Below are 11,557 nucleotides of genomic sequence, written 5' to 3' on the forward strand. Positions count from 1 at the left end.
TCTCCAGCCTTTGAGGGTATAGAAGTGGCTTTGTCACTGATCCAACTCCCTCAGGTCCCAACACAAGTTGCAGCTTCATGACATTGGCATTATCCACAGACCACTTGCACAGGAAATAATCCCCTGGGGGGTTAACAGAAGATCTGACAGGATAAATTGGTGCTCTTCTCTGTTGATTTTAAGCTTCCAGAGCCCATCTGTGCTAGTCAGCTGCCTTCCCAGGTGGTTTGCACTTGAAGGAGAAAGAAGACTCCAAAGAAGACCCCCAAAACCAAACAGTTGTCATAATTCTTTTAATACTCCTGAATTTGAATGTTTTGTCTTCTGCCTGCCTGCCTGCTGCTATAAAAACAACCCCAAACCCAAGTGTTTGTAATCCAGACATTATTTCCTGTTAGGCTAGAAGTTTAAGATAGACTGACATGAGGCTTAATAGCAATAAAATAAGTTATGGAAGGTTATGGGGTATTTTCAGAAGAGAGGAAGGGCAGTGATGTTCACAGATGTTATTGATTTTATTTTATTTTATTTATGGATTGTGGAGAATCAAATGAAAACAGAGCAGAAACAACTCGCTAGTTAAATAGAAAATTTTATCTACCTAACCATCTGTTTCTATACTGCTGTAAATGACTTACAGTGAATCTGGAGGAATCTGTTCTTCAGTGAGACAACTCATCAATTCAGTCTTTTCCATCAGAGGCTAAAGAATTGGAGACATACTGTTTCAGTCCCTCTTCTGGTGTTTGCCAGCCCTTACCCCAAGGTAAACTCTCACTTTTGAAGGCTTTGCAGCTGAAATGTTGCATTGCTCCTTTCTGAGTTGCATGTGATTGCAGCTGCTCAGCACATACATGCATGAATTCACTCAGTTTTAGGAAGCAATTTTTAGGCTAAAGCCTGCATATTATAGTTTGGTTGGGTTTTTTGTTGTGGGGTTTGTTTTTTTTTTTTTAATAGGAAAAGAAAGATAAAAGAAGGAAAGATAATGGAGAGAGAAGATCTAAAACTTTCCCTTAAAGTCATAAAATGCAGGTCTCTCTGAAATTTCTATAGACAACAAAGAGGACATTGATTTCCACTGCACCTTTTACATTTTAATCTAAATAAACATTGCCCTAAAGCAGGAAAGGAAATGAGTCTTCCTTTTGAAAGTCACTAAGGTAAATCTTTCAGTATGTTCCCCAACTGTTTTTATTTCTTATTTTATCTTTCCAAAGCCATTTCTACCTCTCAGGTTCTTCAGGCTTTTTATTTGTCTATTGTGTGAGGCTATCTCAGCTTGGAAAACATCCACCAACACTGGGACAAAAGCATTTAAAAGGAAATTTTTTCCAGTGTAAAGAATGTGGACTTAAATGCTGGAATTTGCAGTTAATCAAATATATGAGATAAAAGCTTTACTTCCAGAAATATGAATAGAAGAAGAGATGCTAACATATGTGTGTGCATATGTGTGTGTATATGTGTGTACCACGAATGCAGTATATACATATATGCATCTATACATAATATAAAGGCCTATTACTTCTTTCATAGGAGCAAAGGGAATTCTCAAATGGATTTTATGTTGTACAACAGGGGCACTGTTACAGCAACCTAAAAAAAACAACCCATTAAGGCCTTGACTGAAGTGCTTAAGCATCTGAGAAGCCTATTGAATTCATGGGGCTTCTTCACATACTTAGAGTTTGGCATGTGTGTAAATACTTCACTGTAACGGGGTCACAAGGCCTCAATTCAGCTCTTATAAAACTCAGTGGAAAAATTCCTCTTGATTTTAAAAGCAGTTGGATGGGTTTGCAATGTGTCTTTTTTTACGCTAATGCAGAGTGAGCCAGCCATATTGCGGGAACATGTGGTACATGTTAAAAGTTTTAGAGTTTGTGAGCAGTAGCAAGACTGACAATGTATATCTGAATTAATTAAAAGATTAAAATGAAAAGGCCAGATCTGCGAAGGCAGTGAGAACCTTTGAGCAGCGGCAGCATGGAGAGAGCTTTGGCTGGGGAGCCATCAGTGGCTGTGAGGGGGTGCTTGGGAGAGCCCGTGGGTATGGCTGAAGATAAGCTCATTATTTGGATGTATAGGGGAGACAGCTGCATTGTCCCGCCCCACATACACCTGGGAGTGTGGGGGAAACTCCTGCTGCGAGGAGCTGACGCCAGCCGGAGAGGAAGAGCAGCATCCATCCATCTCGGAGACTGGGACTTGGCACCCGCCAGGGCCAAATTTCTGGGGAAGAAACAGCACGCTGGGAGTTGCTGCAGCATAACTGCAAATGCAAAACTATTGCCGCTTTGACATGAAGCCTGCTGAAAAAGCTTTGTCTACAATTGTGTTAAATTATCTTAGGCAAATCATTCTGGTCCAAATTTCTGTTACTCCAGAGTTAAAGGGCACTGGTAGAGGAGGCACAATGGAGAGGCATGCCGGAAAGCACCCCTGGGAGACATGTTGCATATGTCTTTTGTGCGAAGGAGCGCTCAGGAAGCTGGATGGAACCTAGAAACTGAGGTGATGCTATTCCAGCTCACACTCAATTGTTCCTGGAATGCTACTTCCAGTCATTTATTTAGCAAGAAAAATTGGAGGAAACCTGTAGAAGGCAATGCAGTTGTAAAGGTCGTGGTTCAGTAAAAATGATAAGAATCAGAGGTAAATAATAACTTTATAGGGAAACCTAATTACTTGTGGCATTTGCAGAAAATGGATTGTGAGGAATCCTAGATGGGTAATGTGAGGAGATAAAAGGAGATCATTAGGAACTGGAACTTACTGAATATTTTCAAAATTTGAATATGGGGAAATAAAGAGAAGAAAAATCACTCTGTTTTGACCTGTTCTGTTGGCAAGGACAGATGTAAGATGGGGATATTTAGGCTGACTGACGCAGAGAAAGTCTATTCTAGTGAGACCATAAGACATTGAATAGGAATGAATGGCAAATCCCTCATTCTCTATTGCATTCAAAGTGAGACTCAGCAAAACTGAAACATAGAACGTAGGGGTAGGCAAAAACTAAGAAATGAACAAAAAAAAAATTAAATGTCCTTAATAACCATATTTCATCAAGGAATCATCTAGGTTCCTGTGTGTTCATTTAAGTAAATTCTAGATATCTGCCTCTTTAAATATGTTGGATCATATAATCGGTCTCACCAGGCTGAAATTCAGCCTTAGGTAGTAGTCACCTCTCAGGTGTGTATGGCTCTCCTTTGGATTGAGTATTTTCATCTTCTTTTACTATACGACCTCAGTTCTTGTTAGGTGAAAATCTGCATTTTGTTCCTCTGAGTACTCTTTTCTACAGTCTTTTAATTTATGAAAATATTCCTTGTCTTTCATCATGCCTTTTCATAATCTCATCTCTTTTGTACTTCAGCTGTTTCTCAGTGCTTTTATGATAGCTTAGCTCTGACTGATATAAAACGATGAGTTAGTTTCCTCAACAATCTTCCTAAACATTTTGCTTCAAAAGATACAATAACATATAATTAGATTCCTTTTTAGTTCAAGGCTCAAAAGTTTTGCCTGTATAAGGGTGGGGCATAGGAAGGTTGACAGACAAATGGATATTGCTCTCACTTTTCACCAGGCAATTCTTTAAACCAGAAAACCTAATCCAAAATGTAGCCCTTACCAGAATCACAGGAAGAGTTGGCACTAATGGCAGTGGCTCCCTGCCTGTATGTGCATCCCCTCCCAACCTCTTCCATCTATCATTGACATAGACCCACAACACCCACAGGCAGCATCCATCTTTTGTCCTCATCTTGGTGCCTTCCAGCTTGTTCTTATCTATGGCTCAGGATTCACTATTCTATTTCCTAATTATTTCAAGATTCAGTTAGCTGGGACAATAAGAGGTATCTGGTAAACTGACAAGCTCAGGTAGTGGTATTGTGCAATGTTTTCTTAATTGCCTTCGTATAATTATGGTGTTTATTTTGTTACTCAACTAGAAATGATAGGCAGTTTAAAGTTTAGAAATTTGGCTGATAAGTGGGAAGATAAACGTAATAATATTGCTCACTAGAGGGGGTAATCTAAAGCTGCATCAGCTAAAGAACATCTATGTTACATGATTGTGCTGAGTGGGAGGAGGAGTCAACTCTTTTATTACCCAGATGTGTTGAGGCAAGGAGGTCCAGTTTCACTTTGAGAGGAACTAAGCTGTTTTTCCCGTCTTTTCTCTCTTGGGTTTGTATGTTACACTTTTACATAAAGCACTGCAAAACACTGCTACAGAAATGAATGGAGCTACTTAAAACTCTGTCAAGATGAGGGTAGAATTTACCTATTTTAAGCAATGGAAGGAAATGAGTGAACATGGGACTTCTTCTAGATGAGGCAGAGGCCATTGCAAAGGTGGGGATGGAAACCTTGAGTCTTTAATCCCAGGCCTTTATTTGCCAAGGGAAGATTTATTGTTGGATGTTGGATGCATGATTAGCCATTCCCAAGTGCCCATCGTTCCTATCATACTTTCAGTTATTAGCATTTAAATGAGTAATATTTAAGTTTTGTGAACATGTGCTCTTTTGGCAAGGAAAATGCTATATAGCTTCATTGCATACAAGTGAGATAAATTCTTCTGGCATGAGGTACTAGTAAATTGGATGTGTGGCTATCTAGCTGTTTGATAATGACACCATGATTGGAAAGTCCAACTAGCTTCAAAAGAATAACCAACCCAATCTTAAAGTTTCTGCTGTGTTTCTGAAATCTCCAAATGGATCTTTTTATGCTTAGGATGTCCATATCTCCCAAGTGTGTGCCATTAAGCGTGCTGCTGCTAAGGTAGGGTCAGAAGCTTTAGAGTTAAGCTGCAGCTTTTCAGCCAGCTTTGAGCTCGTGCAGTATTGCTCTGCAGGCTCAGTGCTCAGAGCAGAGGTCTCCCAACCTACTACGCTTGTATCCTCACATCAAAGAAAAATTTCATGGGGAAAAATAAAAGAAAAAACTCCACATTCTATTCTATTCATTAGAACATGTTCTGTTAGGAATGATAGAAGTAAGAGGGGAAGTTATTTATGCTGCTTGGTACAGAGCCAGCATCCTCTTGGCTAACATCCTCCCACCCTGCCCTCAGGACAGCAATGTAGCTATACACTGGCTAGCAAACTAGTGAAAGCAATGAAACCCACCCTTGCCTGCGAGGAGAGACAACAGATACCTACAGGAGCCACACCGTAGTCTGCTAAAGGTTCTTTGTTATAATCCGTATGCAGTTGGGTTAATTGGGTGTGTTACATCTGCTTGCTGTGCAGCTGACTTGGTTTAGGATGGAAGATAAGCTTCATAAGCACTGAACAAGAAAGTCAGCAATGCTCCTCCAGCTGGAAAGGAGGAGGGAGAATAGAAAACAGGGAGGGGAAAAAAGTCCATTTCCAGGTAAACATGTAGAAAGGTTGAAAACAAGGAGAAGCTTACTTTTCTGCTCAAAGTTTGCTATTGATAGGGACTCAGTTCTTGGATGCTTCTGTTTCTTAGATGCACACGATTAGAAGTTTTAGAGCTTTAGGCTCTGCTTTTACAAATTATAATGTCAAGTGGGGAAAATGGTAAACTATCAGGATGCTTGCAGGAGATGACATCTGTTACTAGAATCTTGTATGGGGTTTTATTCATTTTTTTTTCATCAAGAGTCATCATATTTTATTCAGTGTTGTCAACGTGCACACACACATGCTCTCACACACATCTATCTGTTTATTGATTTATCTGTCTGTCTTAATACACCAATTTCCTGTATGTTACTGGAATTTGGTAGGAATCATGGAACTGATGTGACCTTCTGATAAGTGACTAAAACTAAATCTCACATTACAAGAAGAAACTTCATGTGGAAGACCTTCCTAGCCTTCACTGTGGGAATTCCTTATCTTATTCTTGTGGGATATTTCCCTTTCTAAAAATAGTCCTTAATTTTGTCAAAAAATTTTGCCTAACTACACACATTTATGAAACAGCATTTGAACACATTCCCCATTTTTTTCTCTCTCTTAATTTTTAAAATTCTATTTATTTATTTATTTATTATTTCATGATGAGAGCTTTGTATGGTTTCTTTACTGTTTTCCCTGGACATTCAGTTCCTTGTTTGTGCTGTTCTTTCCCATAGCAAAAAGAAGAAAATACCTTTCACAGTAGGGGGATGGGAATATGGCTACTAAGCCACAAACACTGCCAAGAACGGTGCCGAGAGAAGTGTACATTAAATTGTTCAGCCCCAGAATAGACTTCAGTGACACTTTGTATTTGTCTGACCGATACAGTGTGATTTCAGTACTCATCACTGGAGAAAAAAATATGCAAAAATCCTGTCAGTGGAACATTATGACATTTCTTTCCCAGACTTATATTTTCCTAGAGTAAAGGCACTAAACTTTAGGATATTTATGGGTGTAGCTCCACACTGCAGTGTCTTCCTGGATCATATAGCTATTCTGTTCGTGAATGCAGTGGAAAATAACATAACTATTAAAAAAACATTAAAAAAATCTTTCTGGGATGTGTCTGTTTTGACTGATTTCCTTTTATTTTAACAAAGATCAATACGAGAGTATTGTTTGATTTTAATCAGGAGTTTTAGAATTATGTAACCACTTCTTGTAAAGAAGTCCATGCAAGTTTCTTTTATATAGATCCTGTAAGGGTAATAACTTGGTTCTTGTTTTTCCTCTTCTCCTCTGTAAGATTTCAGACAGCTGAAAGTATCCTAGTTGCTGATAGACAGCATGTTACATTCATTCAGAACCATACCGAAGTTTTAAAGACTGAGCCCTAAATAACATTAGCAAAATATATCAGGCTGGTGTCTACTCTTCTCTCCCTGATTTTAATTTTAAAATTTGTATAACAGACAAGCTTTAATTATGCTATGCAATAGTTCTGAGTAATACTTTCAGCTACACCCTCAGATATAAATTAGTGTTCCATTGAAAAAGGTGAAGTTGTATGTCCTGGGGGACAGCTTCAGTCACCCACACACATCTGGTGCCATATGAGATCCCTGCAAGTAGCCTGCTTGGCCTCTGACTGCCCTTGTGGAAGGGTACCTGCCTCCCTCCCGTAGGTCCTGTGTTATATCTGCAGCTCAAAGGTGGCACTACTACTCAGATGGCCAGTCAACATACAGACCTGCCTCCTGAAAGTTTAATGTATAGCCTTTTGAAATTGGAGAGAAGGAACGAACTGGTTAAAATACATGACTTCTGGAGAATTTTTGGGGACAGTTCTTGCAATGATTTTTTTTTTTTTAATGAAAGTCACCGGACCCTCTATGTTCATTTCTACTTGACATTTTTTTTTCTTATTATTTTTAAGTGCACTTACTGGGTGTATGCTGGCAAAAAAGCCTGACCTATAATCACCAATTAACACTGTCAAGTTTGAAGTATTAACTGTTTTGGTTAATCTGTTAGGTTAATAAGGAGATGCTCTTAGTTAACTGTGTCATATCCTCATTAATCTATAATGCTGGAATATAGCAGAAGTTTGGGAATATTTCTCTGTAGAGTGCAGAGGACATAGTAAGGATTTTCTTGCCTTCAGTGAAGCAAAAAGAATTAATCAGCTTTAAAATCGTTATTCATAAACTTCTCTGATGCAATATATTTTCCCAGTGCCTCCTCCTACTCTCTGTGTAAGTTTTAATGTTGGAATTGCCAGTATATGAGAATAGCTTTCTGTGTCTCTTCTGAGGATGGCTAGATCCAGATAAATAAAAGAAAATGTTAATAATTGAAAAACGAAAGAACCTCCTCTGATAAATGGGAGTTCCTTTGTCCCCTGGGAAATGCTGATGGTTGGGATAAATTCTGACAAAATATTTCATGCCCTTTCCTATGCTTTTGTAATGTTAATATTAATTGCTACATTACTTGATATTTTTGTTCTTTCTGAAAATATGATTATTATTTCAGTGTATATAGAATTTTTGCCCCACTGACATCGAGGAGCAATAAATTCCAAGATCAGATTGCATAAGAAGATTTACACCTGTTACTCCCTGATGCAGGTGAATAATTCTTAGCTCTTATTTCATATAACAAAGAATAGAAGTGCACTTTCTCTGAAGATTTTCTAAGACATACACTTCTAAGCTTTGTAGTTGTTCCAGTTTTAAGTTTTTCAATTTCAGTGACTATTTTTTTCAGCTTCCTCCAGTCTATAATTGCTGATTCTCTACTCATAGACTCATATTACTAAGTACTCGTTATATATTTCACTGTTATTTTTTTACTGGCTTGCACTCCACTCTTTCATTCAGTAGTTGAGTGCTTTATAGTTTACCATGGGACCTGGGTTTTATATTTAATCTCAATTAGGGTTCTGCCAGTAAAGTAAAAGTGGCATGTTGAATAATTTTTGGACAGTTGCTACCAACAGTTTCCATATTTTTTCTGGGTCTTTTATAGTTGATTTGGTAAGATTTTTGCTATGTTCAGATATTAATTCATATGGTTATGTATAAATATCAATATAACTCTGAAATGTTCATGAATAGGTGTTTCAGCGCTAGTCAAAAAAAAGCTGCTTATGAAGGAGTTAATAGATGGTACATGGGTAAAACTGCCTTTTACTTACAGCATTTGAAAGCTACTGGTCTTCATTTGTTTTAAGTGCTTAAACTCACATAGCCTTTGAGTTTGAAAACTAAATGAAGGCAGATATCTTTGCCAACTCAATTACGGATTCTTTGTTCTCACCATAAAACGATATTACCAAATCTCAGCATTCACCCTTAATTTGAAAGGGTCACTTTCCAGAGATCAGCTGTGCCTGTGGGAAGCCCTCTAGGTCAGCAGCCTCAGGTCGTCAGGGCTGGTGGTGGACGGAGCTGAAGAGGGGTGCCTGTACGTGCTCACCAGCAGACAGCCAGCTCTGAGTTACCCTGCTCAGCAGAACCAGTAGGCATTCACAAGGAACAAAGAGGTACTTCAGGATCACACAAGTAGGACGACAATATTTGACTTCCAGTGGAATCATATGGATCCAAGTGGCTGTATTTAAGTATTTTTCTAATTCATATGAACTGCATGGTGATTTCCTTATTTTCTCCATATCTTGCAGATGATTTTTTCAGGTCTTGCAAGTATAGTTCAATAAATATTAAGTAAAACAACTAAAGAAGGACTCCTGCAGTTTCAAGCCTTGTTTTCTGCTATCACGGTAAACACCTTTTTGTCTTACTAATTAATGATTCAAGCTTGAAACCAAACTAATTTTCTGCTCTTATTATTCCTACAGAGTATCAGCCTAACAGTAAAATATTTTCTGTAGTTCCCTACATTTCTTTCCTCATAGTCAGTCTATGCCCACTTGTTAATGTATTTATAGAAACATTTTTAATTGTCACTCATGTCAGTAGCCAGACTAACTTTTAGTTGGGCTTTGGTCCTACTGATTTTCTCCCTGCCTAACCTCACAACATCCTTGTACTCCTTCTGAGTTGCCTGTCCCTTCTTCCAAAGGTCATGAACTCTCCTTTTCTTTTCCTGAGTTCCAGCCAAAACTCTCTTCAGCCAGACTTCTTCCCTGATGGTTAATCTTTCAGCACATGGGACAGCCTGCTCCTGCGCCTTTAGGATTTCCTTCTTGAAGAATATCCAGCCATCCTGAACTCCTTTTGTCCAGGCTCCTAAACAGGCCAAAGTCTGCCCTTTGGCAGTCCAAAGTAGCAGTTCTGCTGACCTCCCTGCTTCCTCTTCTGAGAATAGACCATGGTTTTGTCAAAACAGGTTGGACCAGATGAGCCTTCCAACCTGGTATTCTATGAATCAAAAACTCTATAGTTTCATCATCAATGTGTCCTAGGCAGCCTCCAATGATCACATCACCTGCAAGTCCTTCTTTGTTCATAAACGGGTCCAGCACAGCACTTCCCCTAGTTGGCTCACTCACCAGCTGTGTCAGTCCTGGACTGTTTTCTCTCTGCTGTATTGCATTTGTAGCAAACATCTGGTAACTTGAAGTCCCCCATGAGAATAAGGGCTAGTGATTGTGAAGCTTCTGCCAGCTGTTCATAGAATATTTTGTCTGCCTTTTCATCCTGGTTGGGTGGTCTACAACAAACTCCCATGATATCTGCCTCGTTGGCCTACCCCTTGATTCTTACCCGTTAAACATTCAACCCTATCATCACCATCATTAAGGTCTAGTCAGTCAAAATACTTCCTATCATGCAGGGCTACCCCACCTCCTCTCCTTCCCTGCCTATCCCTTCTGAAGCATTTATAACCATCCATTGCAACACTCCAGTTGTTCTATTCATCCCAACATTTTTCTGTCAACTATATCACAGTTTTCCTGCTGTGCTAAGTATCCCTCCACATTTCTCTGGGGAAATGCCCTGATTCCTACATGGCCATTCTTAGGGGCTTCCATGATTTCTAACATATCAACAACCCTTGCCTCTTTGCTGCTGCATAGATCTCCATCCTCTACCTTCACTGAGACAGCAGATTGAAGGACCTCACTAGCACACTGTCCCTCAAACATTGCTGAGCCACCTTCAGGCTTATCTCCTGCAAGCCTGGTTTTGTCCCTTTCCCCCTTCCAACTCCTTTCAATGAGCCCTGCTAACTCCTTTGTAAAGATCCTTTTCCCCTCCTTTGGGAGAGGTGTACCCCATCTGTTGCCAGCTGGTGTCCTGTATACCGACATATGATCTAAACCCCCAATTTCTGCCAGTGACACCAGGCTCAGAGCCAGGTATTGATCTGCTGGCTCTTCCTATTTCTTTCCTCATTATTCTCTGTGACTGGAAGGATAGAGAACATTACTTCTGATTCCTTAATCAGTAAATAATCTCATTACCATATATCTTGAGCCAGCTCACCAGTGAAAATGCTGTAGATGACTAGTCCCCAAAAAACATGATTTCCAAGTAGTAAATGAATAAGTTCATCCAGCTGCCTGTGTATTCTGGTATTCATTTAGCATGACAAATACATAGTGAAGTGCCTGGCCAACAAATATTAAATAAATGATGCTCTACATTTGCATTACTTTTACTGATGATATCATACAAGTATCACTGATGTCTAAGTCATGAACAGCTGTTCAGGAATCCACTAAAGTCACTAGGCAGGTTATTAATGCTAATAATTTTATGCTTTTCATTCTGAAAGGACCCCAATTGTAAAGCCAGGAACACTGAGGGAAACCAAAAAAGGTGTTTTACACAAGGCTATAGTCATCGGTGAAACATAGGCAGCATTAGTGGCTCTGTCAGGTATGCTCCTCAGCCTGCCTAAGCTTTCTGACTACAGATTATGTACCCCATATTTGAACACAGCAACAACAATAACAACAGCAATGACAGGATAGATACTTATTTGACATGAAACTGGTTGTTTATGAGTGAAAATGAGTTAAATGATCCTTGGCCATGGCCAAGGATATTACCTCCCCACTTGATCAAAGATTATTTATGAGCAAGCAGAAAGTCTGAAGGTTAAAGATTATTGATTGCTTGTTCACACAAGAATTCTTTCCTTGAAGGAACTTTGACCTTGTCCCCAGATAGCCTTTCCTATCTGAAACC

The sequence above is a fragment of the Neopsephotus bourkii genome, unplaced genomic scaffold, assembly GCF_033783945.1.
Source record: "Neopsephotus bourkii isolate Nb327-2 ecotype Australia unplaced genomic scaffold, CSIRO-AGI_Nbou_v1 NB_941, whole genome shotgun sequence".
Classification (NCBI taxonomy): Eukaryota; Metazoa; Chordata; class Aves; order Psittaciformes; family Psittacidae; genus Neopsephotus; species Neopsephotus bourkii.